The sequence below is a fragment of the Melanostigma gelatinosum genome, assembly GCF_949748355.1.
Source record: "Melanostigma gelatinosum genome assembly, chromosome: 2".
In the NCBI taxonomy this organism is placed as follows: Eukaryota; Metazoa; Chordata; class Actinopteri; order Perciformes; family Zoarcidae; genus Melanostigma; species Melanostigma gelatinosum.
The window spans coordinates 8,960,950-8,975,408 of NC_136635.1; the positions used below are offsets into that span (position 1 = coordinate 8,960,950).

Here is a 14,459-nt window from a genome sequence, read left to right on the forward strand (position 1 = left end):
CCATTTCCCGGACGTCCTGCTTCTGCCGGGGGGTCAACTCTTCTCCCACGGGTACCTCGACTGGCTCCGTTTTTCCTGGGAGGGTAGAGAGAGAGAAACAGAGCATGGCATCCCTACGCACCCATTTCTTGAGCAGGTTCACATGATAAACCTTCGTCGGGTGCCTCCGACCTGGTTGCCGGACTCGGTAGTTTACCGGCCCCAATTTCTCCATTACTTCATACGGCCCCCTCCATCGGGCTAGAAACTTACATTCCGCCGTGGGTACCAGGACCAACACCCGATCCCCTGGGTTAAACACTCGGGGTTGGGTTCCCCGGTTGTACACGCGGGCTTGGGCCGCCTGTGCCTCGGCCATGTGTTCTCGGACGATGGGCCAGAGGGATGCCATCCTCACCCTCATCTCCTCGACGTGGTCCACCATGGTGCGGTAGGGGGAGGGTTGGTGTTCCCAGGCTTCTTTGGCCAGGTCGAGTAGCCCCCGGGGTCGTCGACCGTACAGGAGCTCGAAGGGCGAGAATCCGGTAGATGCCTGGGGCACCTCTCTGATGGAGAACATCAGGAAGGGTAGCAGTTGGTCCCAATTCTTCCCGTCCTGGTCCATGGTTTTTTTCAACATTTTCTTCAGTGTCTGGTTGAATCGTTCTACTAGTCCGTCCGTTTGGGGGTGATACACCGACGTCCTCAGTTGGGTCACCTTCAGCATGCCACACAGATCCTTCATGATCCTAGACATGAACGGGGTTCCTTGGTCGGTGAGAATCTCCTCCGGTATTCCGACCCTGGAAAACAGCATCACCAGCTCCCTTGCAATGCCCTTGGTGGCCATAGAGCGTAGGGGAATGGCTTCGGGATACCGGGTGGCGTAATCCACTATCACCAGGATGTACCTGTGTCCCCGGTTGGTCTTGGGTAGGGGCCCCACTAGGTCCATCCCGATCCTGCTGAAGGGGACGGTGATGATCGGCAGGGGCACCAGCGGGTTTCTGTGATGGGGTTGTGGGGCCACTTGTTGACATTCGGGGCAGCTCCGGCAGTAATCCTCCACGGCTTTTTTTTTTCCGGGCCAGTGGAACCTGGCCCTCACCCTTTCCAGGGTTTTCTCCACTCCTAGATGGGCACCTAAGATATGGGAGTGGGCTAACTGGAGGACAGAGGGTATGAAAGGACGTGGTACCAGTAACAACCTGAGGGGGGCCCCGTCCTTTATTACTACCTGGTAGAGGAGCCCGTTATAAATGGAGAAATGTGTGGGAGGGAGGTCTCTTACCCCGTCCAGTGGTCGTCCGTCTACGGCGGCCACCTGCCGAAGGGCGTGGGCTAGGTTGGGGTCCTCCAACTGGGCCGTCCCAAACCTCCCTGTGAGGGGCCCGGGTAAGATGGGCTCCTCCGGGTCCTGGGGGAACAGCCCGGCCAGCTCCTCTTCTTCGAGGGAGGGGGTATCTGCCTCCTCGGGGATGGGTGGCGCCTCTCCTTCGGGCTCACTGGGGCTGGAGGGTCCGTCGTTCTCGACGGCTGTGGCATATACGTCCTCGGGGTTGGGTTGGGTGGCCTCCACCAACGCCCGGGCCACGGCACTGGCGACTCCTTCCGATAGGGGATCGGTGGAGATCTCCTCCCCCAGCCCACAGATGGCTTTCTTCTTGGACTTTCGGTGAGGGGTCGTACCTGGTTTCACCACCAGGCTGCGCCACAGCTCCTGGAACACGGGCAGGTCTCGGCCGACCAGCACCTCTACGGGGAGTCCTTCCACTACTCCTGCAGTGCCGACGTATCTACCCCTCGTCGTGTATATTTCGAGGGCGGTGGTGGGGTATTCGCGGGTCTCCCCATGGATGCACGTGACCGCTCGGGTGCCGGTTAGGAGCGGGTACTGAGCAAACGTAGGTCTCACCAAGGTAATCGCGCTCCCGGAATCCACCATCGCGGAGGCGTCGTGGCCGTTTACTTTGACCGGGGTGAGGGGCATGAGGTCCTCGTGAGTGGCCCAGCATCCGGTAATCAGTCCGCATGGGCGACTCCCCTCACTGGCCGTGGTCATGGGTGCGTCCTGGCGGTGAGGACATTCCCATGCGATGTGCCCGATCTCGCCGCAGTGGTAGCACCTCCTCTCTTCCGGTCCACCCGCCGGCCGACGTCGGGGAAAGCCTGGGGGAAAGGAGGGAGACACATAGGTAGTTTCCTCCGTTCTCATCTTTTCTTTGCGGGTGGACCCCTCCACTTTCGGGTTTCTTCCCCCACGCACTAACGCTTGTGCTGCGTGGTAACCCTCCATGATCTCTACCAGTTCCTCGAGGTTGCGGGGGTTTCTCTGGCCGGCCAATTTTTTTGCCTCATACGGGAGGGATCTGAGGAATTTGTCCATGACGACACGATCGGTGGGCGACACCTCGGTGGGCTCTGCGTGCAGCCAGGCCGTCGTAATCCTCTTGATCTCATGCATCTGGGCTCGCGGAGAAAGGGAGGTGTCATATGTCCATTCATGAAATCGTTGTGCCTTTAGTACCAGCGTGACCCCGCATCGCTGTAACGCTTCCGCTTTCAACACCCGGAAGTCAACTTTTCCAGCGCGCTCTAAGTCCTGATACGTTACTTGCGTTTCGTTGATCAAAAAGGGGGCTATCAACTCAGCCCAGTGCTCTTCTGGCCATTTTTCCCGGAGTGCCGTTGTCTGGAATATCTGAAAAAATATTTCCACATCGTCAGCTGCCGTCTGCTTGAGAAGGAAGCGCGCTGGGTTGGCTTTCTCCACGGTACGTTGCTCCTGTTGTGTCTGTAACATGCCCTTGATGTCACTTTGCATCGCCTCCGCGCGTTCGGTTTGTACCGCCATATACTGCTCCATGTGTACTTGCTGTTGGTATTGTTGTTGCTGCTGTGCTTGGAGGATTTGCATTTGTACTTGCATGGCTTGTTCGTGGCGTTTTTGGGTTTCCTGGTTGCTAGCGATTAGCCCCGCTAGCAGCTCTTGAAATGGCACCGGGGTGGCCATGCTTACTGGGTTGGTCGGTCTATCGGTCAGTGTTGCCAGAACCGGACTGTGCCCACATTCTCCACCAAATTGTGACAGCCCCCGGGGTGGCAAGGGGGTTTCACGACAACACGGACCAATAAACACAACCAGTCGGTAGATAAATGGTGCAAGTGAGGTTTTTACTGAAGATAGAGAGTGGATAGAGGTAGGATAGACACTCAACAATACACTGTCCGCTTTCCAGAGGGATGGTCGGGGTTCACTTCCACGGTTCGGTGCACAACGGGTATTCCTCATACGGTCCAGGGCGCGGGCAGGAGCAGGGTAGTCGTACAGGCAGGGGTCGGGAGCCGGGCGGGTAGTCAGACGTTCCAGGGTGATCAAGGGGTAAGCCAGTTGTCTCCAATGCGTTTGCTGTGTCTCCGTCTCTTTCCACTCCTACTCTCTCTCCTAGTTTCCTGTGTCCGGGGCCCTTTTATAGTCCCCTCCTCCTCCTCCGATAGGGTGTGGTCGCTCCCTCGGCTCTCCTCCTCAGGTGTTGCTTGTTTGGGCTGATGGTGGTTTGGCGCTCTTTTCCACTCCCTGACATGGGGCTCCGCCTCCATGTCCGGCAATATCGTCCCTCTACCACTTCTCCTCTGAGGTTGCCCCTCCGGCTGCCACAGCATATATAGGAAGGTGCTTCGGCTGTGCACGGCAACCCTCTCCACAATTAATCAGCCCTGCCATCCTCTCCTCCCTGGGAAATGGTGGATGTAAGAAAAAAGTTAAAAGACCTAATTCATAAATAAATCACACAGTAAATAATAGGTGTTGATGTTGCCTGCGACAGTAGAAAAGACTCTGTGTAAGCTAAGGGAGGGAGAAGATGTACTCTCACACGCTGCACATGCTGGATGAGGCAAGACCGCTGAAGAGAGTAAATATACATTACTGGTGGCTGGTAGTGAATACAACAAGTGGAAAAAAAGCTAATAATGAGGAAAGAATGGAGGAGATGGAGCAGAAGAGGGTGGGAAGGAGGAGGGGTAGGATGCTGTCAGAGAAAGAGACATGAGGGAATCATGAAAGAGATAGAGAGGGAGCAAAAAGGACGTTAAGAGAATGAAAAGGTGTGTGGATGCAGAAAGAGAGGAAGTAGGATGGTAGTCGAGATAATGAGGTGTGGTGGAGATGAGGAAAAGAAAGGTAGATGAGGAGAGAGAAGAAAAAGAGTGAGAGTGAGTAAGACAGAACGAGGGAGATTTTTTTTGTAGTTTAGATGAAGCTGCATTTGGAATTATCAGCAGATAAAAGTACTGAGACTCGTTGGGCTTCAACTTGTTGTAAATAGCCCCGGAGACGACTAAAAAGCAAATGCAATTTTGCTCAACTGCTGTGTTTGAATAGTTTTGCTGGAAAAAAAGACAAAATATGAATTATTCATCCAAATGTCACAAAAACACATTTTAAAAGAGCAGCAGCTCATTTACAAACCTGAAGGACAAAATCAGATGATATTTATTATTGTGACTGACAGAATGCTCACCCTTTAAACTCGCAGGATCCTTCACTGATTGCATGTAGGATGGATAGAATGAAAGCTCAGCAAAGAACTGCACCCCCAGCAGAGACAACTCCTTTTAGTGGCACATTCGTTCTGGACATTGAGGTCTTTGGGCTGTTTTTTGTTGAATGTGAGTGCTGTTTGAACATAAGCAAAATGAAGTGTTGAACTGAAGGCAGACAACGCAGCGAGAAGCACAGGCACCATTGTCACTGCTTTACTTTTTAAACACACTTTCTCACAACACATGCTTAACACGCCATCAAATTATAAAATATTCAAAGGTAAAGAGAGAGGGAGAGAGATAATCACATGCGCACACACAATCGACTTGCTCACGCGTATATATTCTAGTTAGCCATGAATCCTTACGGGCACTGAGCCGTAGCCTATAGAGCTATTACACCTCCACCTCCTCTCACTCGCTCCCTCTGTTTGAGTTTCTCTGGTTGTCTCTTTCTCGCTCGCACATAATCAGCTGATTCTCTAGCTCAGCTTCTCTTCCAACTCGTCTGGAGGTTGTTGAGGTCATTGTCTCTCAATGAATGGTCATTACTTATGGGATAAAACGCACTTCTGAGCACTGCCTGGAGCCACAACAACTTTGTGCTCCTTAGCTGGCTGCCTCTTTGAAACCATTTAAATTGATCACGGTAGAATTCAAATGCAAAGTGATGACGCCTGATGCCTCAATAGCTAAAAAGCCATCTATTAGCATGTGGTAATGTGCTGTGCTGTAACCCTGTAAACAGAGACCAATCATCTCTGTTTACCAGTTTTCTTTTAAATTCCCTGTTTGTTTGTGCAGGCGAGCAACAACTGAATCAATGCTCTTATAAGCAGAGATCATCTGTCTTCAACTACACTGTCGAGGTTTTGTTACATTTGTGGTCAGACAGATGCTTTATACCTTTTCTTTATACCTTTAGATTGTATTTTGGGTTCAATCCTTTTCACACAAACGCACATGCGTATCCCTTCTCCCCCTCCCAGCGGAGCCTGCCTTTTCCTCAATGACTTTCATTTTATTCGTACACTTGGCATCTATTTGAAGCGTTAGTTAGCTGAGAGGCTCTGCTGCGGATGTCTATATGCTGAAAAAGGTCAAGACAACAATGAAAAGACCACCAGGAGTCTTTGGGAGCTACTCACAAGTTCAGACTGACAATAAAAGCCCTAAAAGCAGGCAACCAAAAACTGACTTTCAGCCACTAGTCCGAGTACTTCCTAATGGTATACATGTTTTTTTTCTACCTTTTTTTTGTATTTTACAAGTAGTGATGCTAATTTTGAATGATATTTTCGGACCAATAGCCGACCCTTACTATCCGATCATTAGTGCCTTCCATGAAGAGTACCGTGATTGAAGCTGCTAACAAGCCGCCCAGCTGCAACGATAACTCGATGCACAAACAGGTCAGTGTATGCAGTGTATGCACGAAGCAGGCAACTGAGTCAGCAGCCACGATGTCGCGTGCATTGTCGTGGGTACGTGCAGCTATATTCATCTTTACCGCATCAATTCATTTAGCTGCTATGTTGTCAGCTGTGCCTGGTATACTATGTCAGGGTTTCTGTCATTGTATTGCAAACCCAGCGCATCGTTAGCGAGTGTCTGGTGGAGAGAGAGAGAGCGAGAGAGAGAGAGTGTCTGTCTGGCAATTAATATAATGTTTATTAATCATTCAGTTGTGAACATATAGTGCAGTATGTATTCAAGTCTGTTTGTCTGTGAATAAATGCTACAACTCCTTAAGATCCGTGAGGAGACCCACGCTAAGGTCCTGTGTCTTGCCACCTGCTGATTAAAGTAAAGGGGGTTGACACAGAAGTAAGCAACCTTCTGTGATCCTTTCATTTTTCCTTTTTTAATATTCTTGATAGCATTAATTAATTGACGGTAAAAATTCTCATCGTCGGTGAAAAGGTGAAACGGTTAATTATCAACATCCCTAATAAACAGTATGGCTTTCATTTGTATGCCTCACAGTGTTCTATTCTGTACTAGATCTAAGTGTGCAGATATCTCTTCTATCAGTTTTGACTTATTGATGCTTCTAGCACCTTAGCAAACATTAAGACAGGTGAGGGAATGGTCACCTGCCACCCCCCCCCCCCCCCCCCCCCAAAGAAAAGTGCGAAAGGGGTCGCTCATAGAGAGCTCATTGTTTAGCTATGTGGACCACAACTTTACCGTTTTGGTGTTCTCACTCTCAAAGCAACTTTTTTCACAACTCAATGTTTACTACCGCTACTGCCAAACAGACACAATAAGCAACTAGCTGGTGTCCACAGTGGAGCAGTTAGCAGCTAAAGAAACAGACATCAGGATGTTAGGAGTTGGTGGAGACTAAAAACAGAGCTGAAAGAGTGAATATTGGACTTACTCTGCCGGATGTGTAAATGTGCAAACGTTTGCTAACAAGTTCAACATATCAACTTAAAAGGTGATAATATGTCAAAGTTGTGTGTTTGTTTTTTATGCTGCCCCCAAGTGGCCAAGATCACTTGTTGCACGTTGAAGGTTGATTTGGAACGATGAATATATGGGATGCAAGGACGGTGCTGGAGGATGTGTACAAAAGCATGTGTGTATGAGTTTGTACTGTACGTGTGCTTGTGCATGTGTTTATAATAGGTTCTGGTTATACTCCTTCTGGCTTAGCTGAGTGTATAAGCAGAGCACACCAATGAATAATGAGGCTATTATAACCACAGCAGCCTACAGAGTACCGCCTGCTCTCATTCAATAATGTGTGTGTGTGTGTGCATGCCTGTGTGTACAGTAATGGTGTGTGTTGTAAGTGTGTTAGATAGTCAATATGCGTGATGGACCCTTGTTCTGTATTTTATTTCTATGAAACACTTCTGCTGGAGCATCACTGAGTAATTCAATATTCAGTTTATGAAATGAGTCCTGTGGAGAATTGGTAAACCCGTGTGTGTGTGTGTGTGTGTGTGTGCAGGTGTGTGTGTGTGTATGTGTAATATTTAAACATGCATTTGTGAGAGCATTCCTTCATTCTCAAAGCCCTTTACTTCAAATTACCTCACAGATACATGTCTCAGCATTGGCCTTACAATACCTATCGGGAATACTATTTGGAAATGTCCCATCATTTAAGATATCTCCTCTCTGCTGGAGGCCCAGCAACAATGCCCGGGTTGAGTCACTTTCTGAACTACAGCCATATCGGTGAGGATGTCAAGACCTATGCCGATCAAGATAAGGTATAGAAATCGTCCTACTTCAGGTGTTGCCCTTTGTGGTCCTTCATTATTCAGAAGGCTGCCGGCTCACCCACTCCCCACCTTCTGATACATTTCTACCAAATGCCACATATGCCAATAAGGAATATAACAAATAATAAGCATGTCTTTGTGAGTCTTTGTGTATGTGTGAAAGGAAAAAATAGGAACGGATTAGAATAAATACAGTAACTGGTCTGTTGGACACTCAGAACCAGGCGGCAACCTCTGGGTCTGAAGAGTGAAGCCAATGTGAAAGTGCCTTAAACTTGTATTCTTTCAAATAGCCATAAGGGGGCGACTCCTTTGGTTGCAAAAAGAAGTCAGATGAGTCTATGAGAAAATGACCCTACCCTATGGTCTCAAACGCTCGTTTCAAGTCTTCTTAAATACAGCATGATGTTTATTTATTATATTATGGTCCCATTTACCAAGATGTGAAGATGTGTCAAAGGGAAAACAAGTCCTTTCAAACCTTCCTTGGAGTGTGCTCAGTTGTATTTAAGACAGCCAGCCAGGAAGACAGCACATCTCCTCTGACCTTGTCACCTCCTGCAGCGTCTGATAATGGCTGTTCTGTGATCAGTTCCCCTGTGTAAAGACATCTTTGCACCTCCCCGGTGGTTGGCTTTACATCTATCCCAGTTCAGCTCTGAGCAGTGTGAGAAGATTGTGAAAAAAACAAACCCCACAAAGACAATTTACTGTGACTGACAGTTGGAGTTTCATTGGCGGGCTACTTGACTTTTCTTTGTCTCTTCACTTTTATCAGCACTCATATTCTGTTCTTTATATCAGTGATTCTTAACCATGGGGCCATGAGCGCTGAGCGCCACCTAGAGGGCCGCAAAAAACTTTCAGTTTTGCACCTGTGGGCCTCGAGGGCCGCAGGTTATCAATTGAAGACACCAGAGATATTACTGTTATCCATGAGACACTCAGTTACAATATAGCTTCCCACCACCTGGTGGCGGTAATGCATCAGTCAGTTGTTTAACAAGCTGCAATAAGCAGAAGAAGACACTCAGCTAGCCGCTAGCCTGTAGCGAAAGTTATGGATAAGTTATTAAAAAGAAAAAATTAAGACGACAGTGGTGCCATACCCCCCAAAAGTCTAAATGTGTGCGCAAGTACAACCCTGACTTTCTTAAGTACGGCTTTGTGAACGGAGGCAACGAGGCAGAGCCGAGTGCTCAGTGTGTGGAATGTGAGCTAATGCTATCAAACGAAGCACTGAAGCCTTCGAAAGCACTGAAGCCTTCGAAACTAAAGCGACACCTGGCGACGAAACATCCAACGCTCGTGGGAAAGTCTGTTGGGCTTCTTGTTGTGTATGCAGGTTTACATACACATGATAATAAATGTCTTTGTGATCATCACATTGTATCATCTCATTTATTTAACAAGGGTTTTGCCTGTTCAACTCCGCGAGGACACCACCGTCCTCGATCCCCTCCCCTTCCGTTCCTACGGCTTGCTTACGCAAACTACGTCACAAAACATGGCCGTGTTTGGTATCCCAGCATGCCCAAATCTTTGCAAATAAATCATCGATTTGCTTTAATTTCTTATGGATTTTTCACAAAAGGAGCCCACACACACACTGTCCAAAGTCGCTATAACCGCTGCAAGTCGGATCTTGCAGCATTTCGACGGAAAAAGACACATTACAGACCCGACACCGTGCTAGCGGATGTTACCATGGAGCTACTGCCTTCAGATAACGCTAGTACTTATAGTACAAACCGTATCCTCCTCTTCCATAAGCCGTCAACCAACGTATAACCTTACGTAACTGAGCTACTCTCATACTCGATCGTGCGCTCGTTCGCAGCCATTACGCACAGCAAGTCCGCTACTCACACACCACGTGTTCGACATTATATACATAGTTTTTGCAATTTGCAAAGGCTAAAAATAAAAGGGAAAAAATATAATATCAAAATATAACAGGAGAAACACCTTTAGTGTGTCAGAATATCATGTGGTTACCATGTGTCCATTTGGGTCTCCAAATATCCTTTTAGAGCTCCGCCTGGATCTCTTCATGAAGAAACTCTGTAGAATGGTCATACTTTGTCCAATCTTCTTCAAATTAGAGGCAGTTGTTCACTGATAGTGTAGTTGCAGCCCTATACTGTCCTTTACCTGTACATATACAGCCACAAGCAGTTATTTATCCTGAAAGATTCTTTTTTATTTTATGTGGACAAAAATCTTCAATTTTTACTGACTCCAAAGGCCCACTGCTCTGTTTCTGTATGACCTACAGGTGTTCTGACACTTTTGATGCATATAGTCAGTGGTTCAGAAGCTACAGCCATTTTAATTTAGGTATGTCATTTTAGGCAGTTTTGCTCCAAAATAGGGGTCGAGTTGAACAGGTAACAATATAGTTATTGAATACAAATCAAACCAAGAGTGAGATCAATTAGTTAATTAAACTAATAGTGTTAATATTTGAATGGGCCCCGGGACACTTTGGACTTGAAAAGTTGGGCCCCGAGGTCAAAAAGGTTAAGAACCCCTGCTTTATATCACACTGCTATTACTGAATCAAAGAGGTGTGGTGTGTGGGCTCCATCATTAAATCCTGAAGTTAAAGCCCCAAACCACAACCACACAAGTGGCTTCATTTCCCCTCTAGGCCCTATGACCTACTCTTCATCCCAAGAGTTCAAAATGTAGTGAAGTCTGTTCCCATTTACAGCCGAGCTCAAATGAACAATCATATCGATCACTCAGCATTTGTAATGAGGTCAAGAGAGATGATTCACCCACCCCGAGAGAAGACGGGGAAAACATACAGTGCATTCATGCGCATGTGTGTTTCTGTTTGTGCCAAGTGTGCGGCTGTGAGTATGCATAATCAGGTCTAAATGCAAGAGCACAAAGCTGCACAAATTACACAGAAGGAATACATATATATATATATATATATATATATATATATATATATATATATATATATATATATATATATATATATATATATATATATATATATATATACGGTACGAAGCTACAGTAGGTGGTGAGCAAGTTACATTTTTAATATGGACATGATTCATTAAAGCAAGATCAGATATTAACCAGTGATGGAAGGCGTCTGATCATTGATTACAACTCTAATTACAGCAGGCGGAAACAGGGAGATAAGAGGTGTAGAAGGAAGGCAAAAGAGAGGGAACAAGAAGAGGTGTAAAGTATACACACATGTACATAAACACACACTCTCAACAATATGCTTGCTTTGTCAACTGATGCCACACACACACACACACACCAAGGAATGTGATAAAAGAGTGTCAAAGAGATGTAAACACTTCAAACACAGCTACAAACTGACAACAGTCCCTGACTCCTCTATGATTGGCATGGTAACAATAATCTGACAGCATCATGTAATACTGACCTCTGTGGGAGATGTTTGCTTCGAGTCATAGATTATGTTTTGCTACAGTGACTGTTAAAAAAAACTGGATTTCAGGACACTTCAGCAGGGTGAACTGAAAGTGCTACAATTAAGGAGTATCTAAGATGTAAGAGGAGGATTTACATGTAAAGAATGACAAATAAATAGATTCATTGGATACACATGTTCTATCCCCCCTACGACAAACCTTAAAATGACTGTCTTTATTCGCGTTAATAAAAGACTTCAATTAAAACCACTCGTCGAGCTCAAGGACAACAGCTACAACTAAAAGTGAACCCGGGGTTTGCTCACAAACATCTGAACGGGTAGTATCGGCTTCAAAGTACATTCATCAGCACTCTGGCAGGGAGCCGATACCGTTGCGAAGCGCATTCATATTGCATCAACAATTTTTAATTCAATTTGGCACCAATAAAAAACATATTTTCTTGGGCATGGATTCAAAGCATTCACTGCCAAACAAAAAGCAGCAATTAGAGAAGTGGGGATCTTAAAGGAAGCTGAAAGTGCATGAAATCCCCCGCTTACCAATTACAGCGTTCATATCTCCTATGGGTAAAGTATTCTCATTGTGGTCAGGCTTTTCAATAAACCATTACATAGAGCATGGAAAATGTAACGTTTTTATGTAAACCCGTCAACATAATGTCTTAAATTCCTCTCACATTTCATTCTGCTCTAATTGATTTTATTGCTGTTTGAATATGATATTAAAGGAATACTTTACCCACAAAAGGACCATTTTGTGTATCAATTACTCACACCATGTTAACTTGAATTCTTTAAGCAAAGCTTTTCTCACATGCCTCCACCGTGAACGAAGAATCCAAAATCGAAGATAAGCGTTGCTGGGGGGCTGTGCTTAACAACGGCAACAACTATATCAAAGTAACTGTTTACAAACTCTCAAAGAACTTGTGCAGTATAATTCAAGTCTCATCTATCCAGTCGTAAGCTCACTGCTTCACAAACTGCGTATCTTTGCTAAAACCCTCGTATATAAAACAGTTTCGCAAACAGTTTCGCGGTTGCGCAGGCGTGCTACTCGTCCGTCCGTGGTTGTATTTAACAGTGTAAGGTTTAAGCAAGGATGCATGTGTTTGGTCATTCTTCAGCATTTAACTGGATAAGTGGGACTTGTATTACTGCATGAGTTTGTGAGAAAAAGCTGATATGGCTTTTGCCTTTGTTAAAAGCGGTCCCCATTTACTTCAATTCATCGAGACTTTTGTCCGTTACGTTTTCCTCAACAATTCAAGGCAACAACTCGTGATTAATTCATATACAAATGATGACTTTGTATTCCTGCAGTGTTCAGTCAAGTATTTTTTTTTATTTGTTTGATTTTTCTTTTTTGCCCCATATCATGATTTATTTATGCTTTTTGAATAATACAGCTGCACATCGTGATTTGTTAGTGCCTGTGAGTCTGTTGTGCCAGGAAGCTTTGGACAGCGTTTGGACAGCCTCTCTTCATCCACAGCAAGCACATGGAAGCTCAACTTCAGTTCTGTGGTAGAATCTTTAACATTGATAATATTCGTTATATCTTGGCATGGGGGAAAATATAAAATCGAATTGCATCAGATGGGACAAAACCTCACAAAACACTGATACTGTATACTAAGCATACTTAAGGTCTGATTATTAAATTATAGTTGGTATGTTAAACCCAAACGTCTCATTTAAGCTGCCGTGTCGCAATGAGCGACACGTTGTGATGTCAGGTTGTGTTGTGCTCCATCAGCTGACGCAACAACCATCTTTTTCAATGTTCTAATAAGAACGTTTTATGATGTGATTACCTTTATGCTGTCCATTATCTCACACATAAACAGTTGTGTTCAGTGTAACTACCAGTTGCTTGTTTTATTGTAACTGGACTATCCAAAGAGAAAATGGAGTGAATGATGCAACGAATGCTGGAAATGTATGAGCTGCATGCATAGCTCTGCTCTTTGGTGTACCCCAACCCATTGTTCATGTCGGTAGCTCCCCATTGACGAGGCTGTTAAAACACATAAAGGAATACACTTTGTGTACATATCCATTCCACATCCTGTATGAATAAGATCTGGGTCTAAGTAGCCTCATAATATAAAGTAAACTGTCAGGACAAGCACCAGATTCACTAATTCTGGATCACGTAAGAACGATTTCCAGGTAAGAAAGTGCACTGACAACCAATACAGCCAGTGTTCTCCCATTGCTTTGTGTGCAAAGGCCTCACTTTTCAAAAATCCTATTGAGTCCTTGCTAACCGGCCACCATAATCCAGATGAGAGACGAGGAGTTGATACATCATCTGAGTCGCATTCAGTTTACCGCATGCTCAAAGCAGCAAACCTCACGAGCGGGAATGAGTGGTGCGGCAGTTGCTCTTATTCTTTCTTTTCTTTTCAACTTCGAGGTATCTCTTTTGTTTCTGATTTTATTGTCGTGCATGGGGTGTGACAGTTGGACAATGACATGGCAACTCCATTATTATACAGATCCTTGACATTTTACATTTTTCGTGGTGTTTCTATCCACCAATTTCATCTTAATTCGTTTTTTTGTGAGACTGATTGAAACGTAACTGTCACTAATGCTTAACAGGCTTAAAAGCAGAAATAGGATCAACTAAGTGGACTTATTTTTCCCAGTGCAGATATTTATAAGGCATATCCAATCCAGTTTGCAAGATGCCAACATCAACAACAACAACAACAACATTCTGTCTGATACACTGAGGGAAAATGTTCCAAATTGGCATGAGTTAAAGACATAGATAGAGAGGGTATACGTACAACAGAGAGAAGGAGAGGAGGAGGACATAGACAGAAAAATACAGTTCTACAATGTCAGAATAACAGACAGGCAGAAACTGTTTAATGTGTAATGAGTACAGGAAACTCCTTTTTCAAGTAAAGTTAGCAGAAATATATATGTGGGCCTGTATAATGAGCCGCTTTAAACTTCCCCATTGCGTACCTTTCTTATGTTTCATTTTTAAAATAGTTTCATGTGTTAGTTACATACTACACTGTTCTGTCCCACTGTTAAGACAGTTCTACACACCACAGAGACGATGTCAACAAAACTATACTTCTCCGATGCTTCGCACACTGAGCCCCTCCTGCCTTTGTCTTTGCAAATCTATACTCTCCATTTCTTTCATCCACCCTCATTCCTCCCTCCGTTCCCTACTTCCTTCCTCTGCGGCCCACTTCCGCATAGAGGGAATGGCAGCAGCAGCTTCAATAATTCAC

The 14,459-nt window shown here is 45.4% G+C and overlaps 1 protein-coding gene across 1 annotated transcript in view; it reads right to left on the minus strand.

Moving 5' to 3' along the window:
• mdga1 (MAM domain containing glycosylphosphatidylinositol anchor 1) overlaps nt 1–14,459 on the minus strand; it is a gene marked incomplete at its 3' end in the record, with an annotated part of 179,722 nt that overhangs the window by 144,366 nt on the left and 20,897 nt on the right. The gene's annotated exons all lie outside the window — the stretch shown is intronic.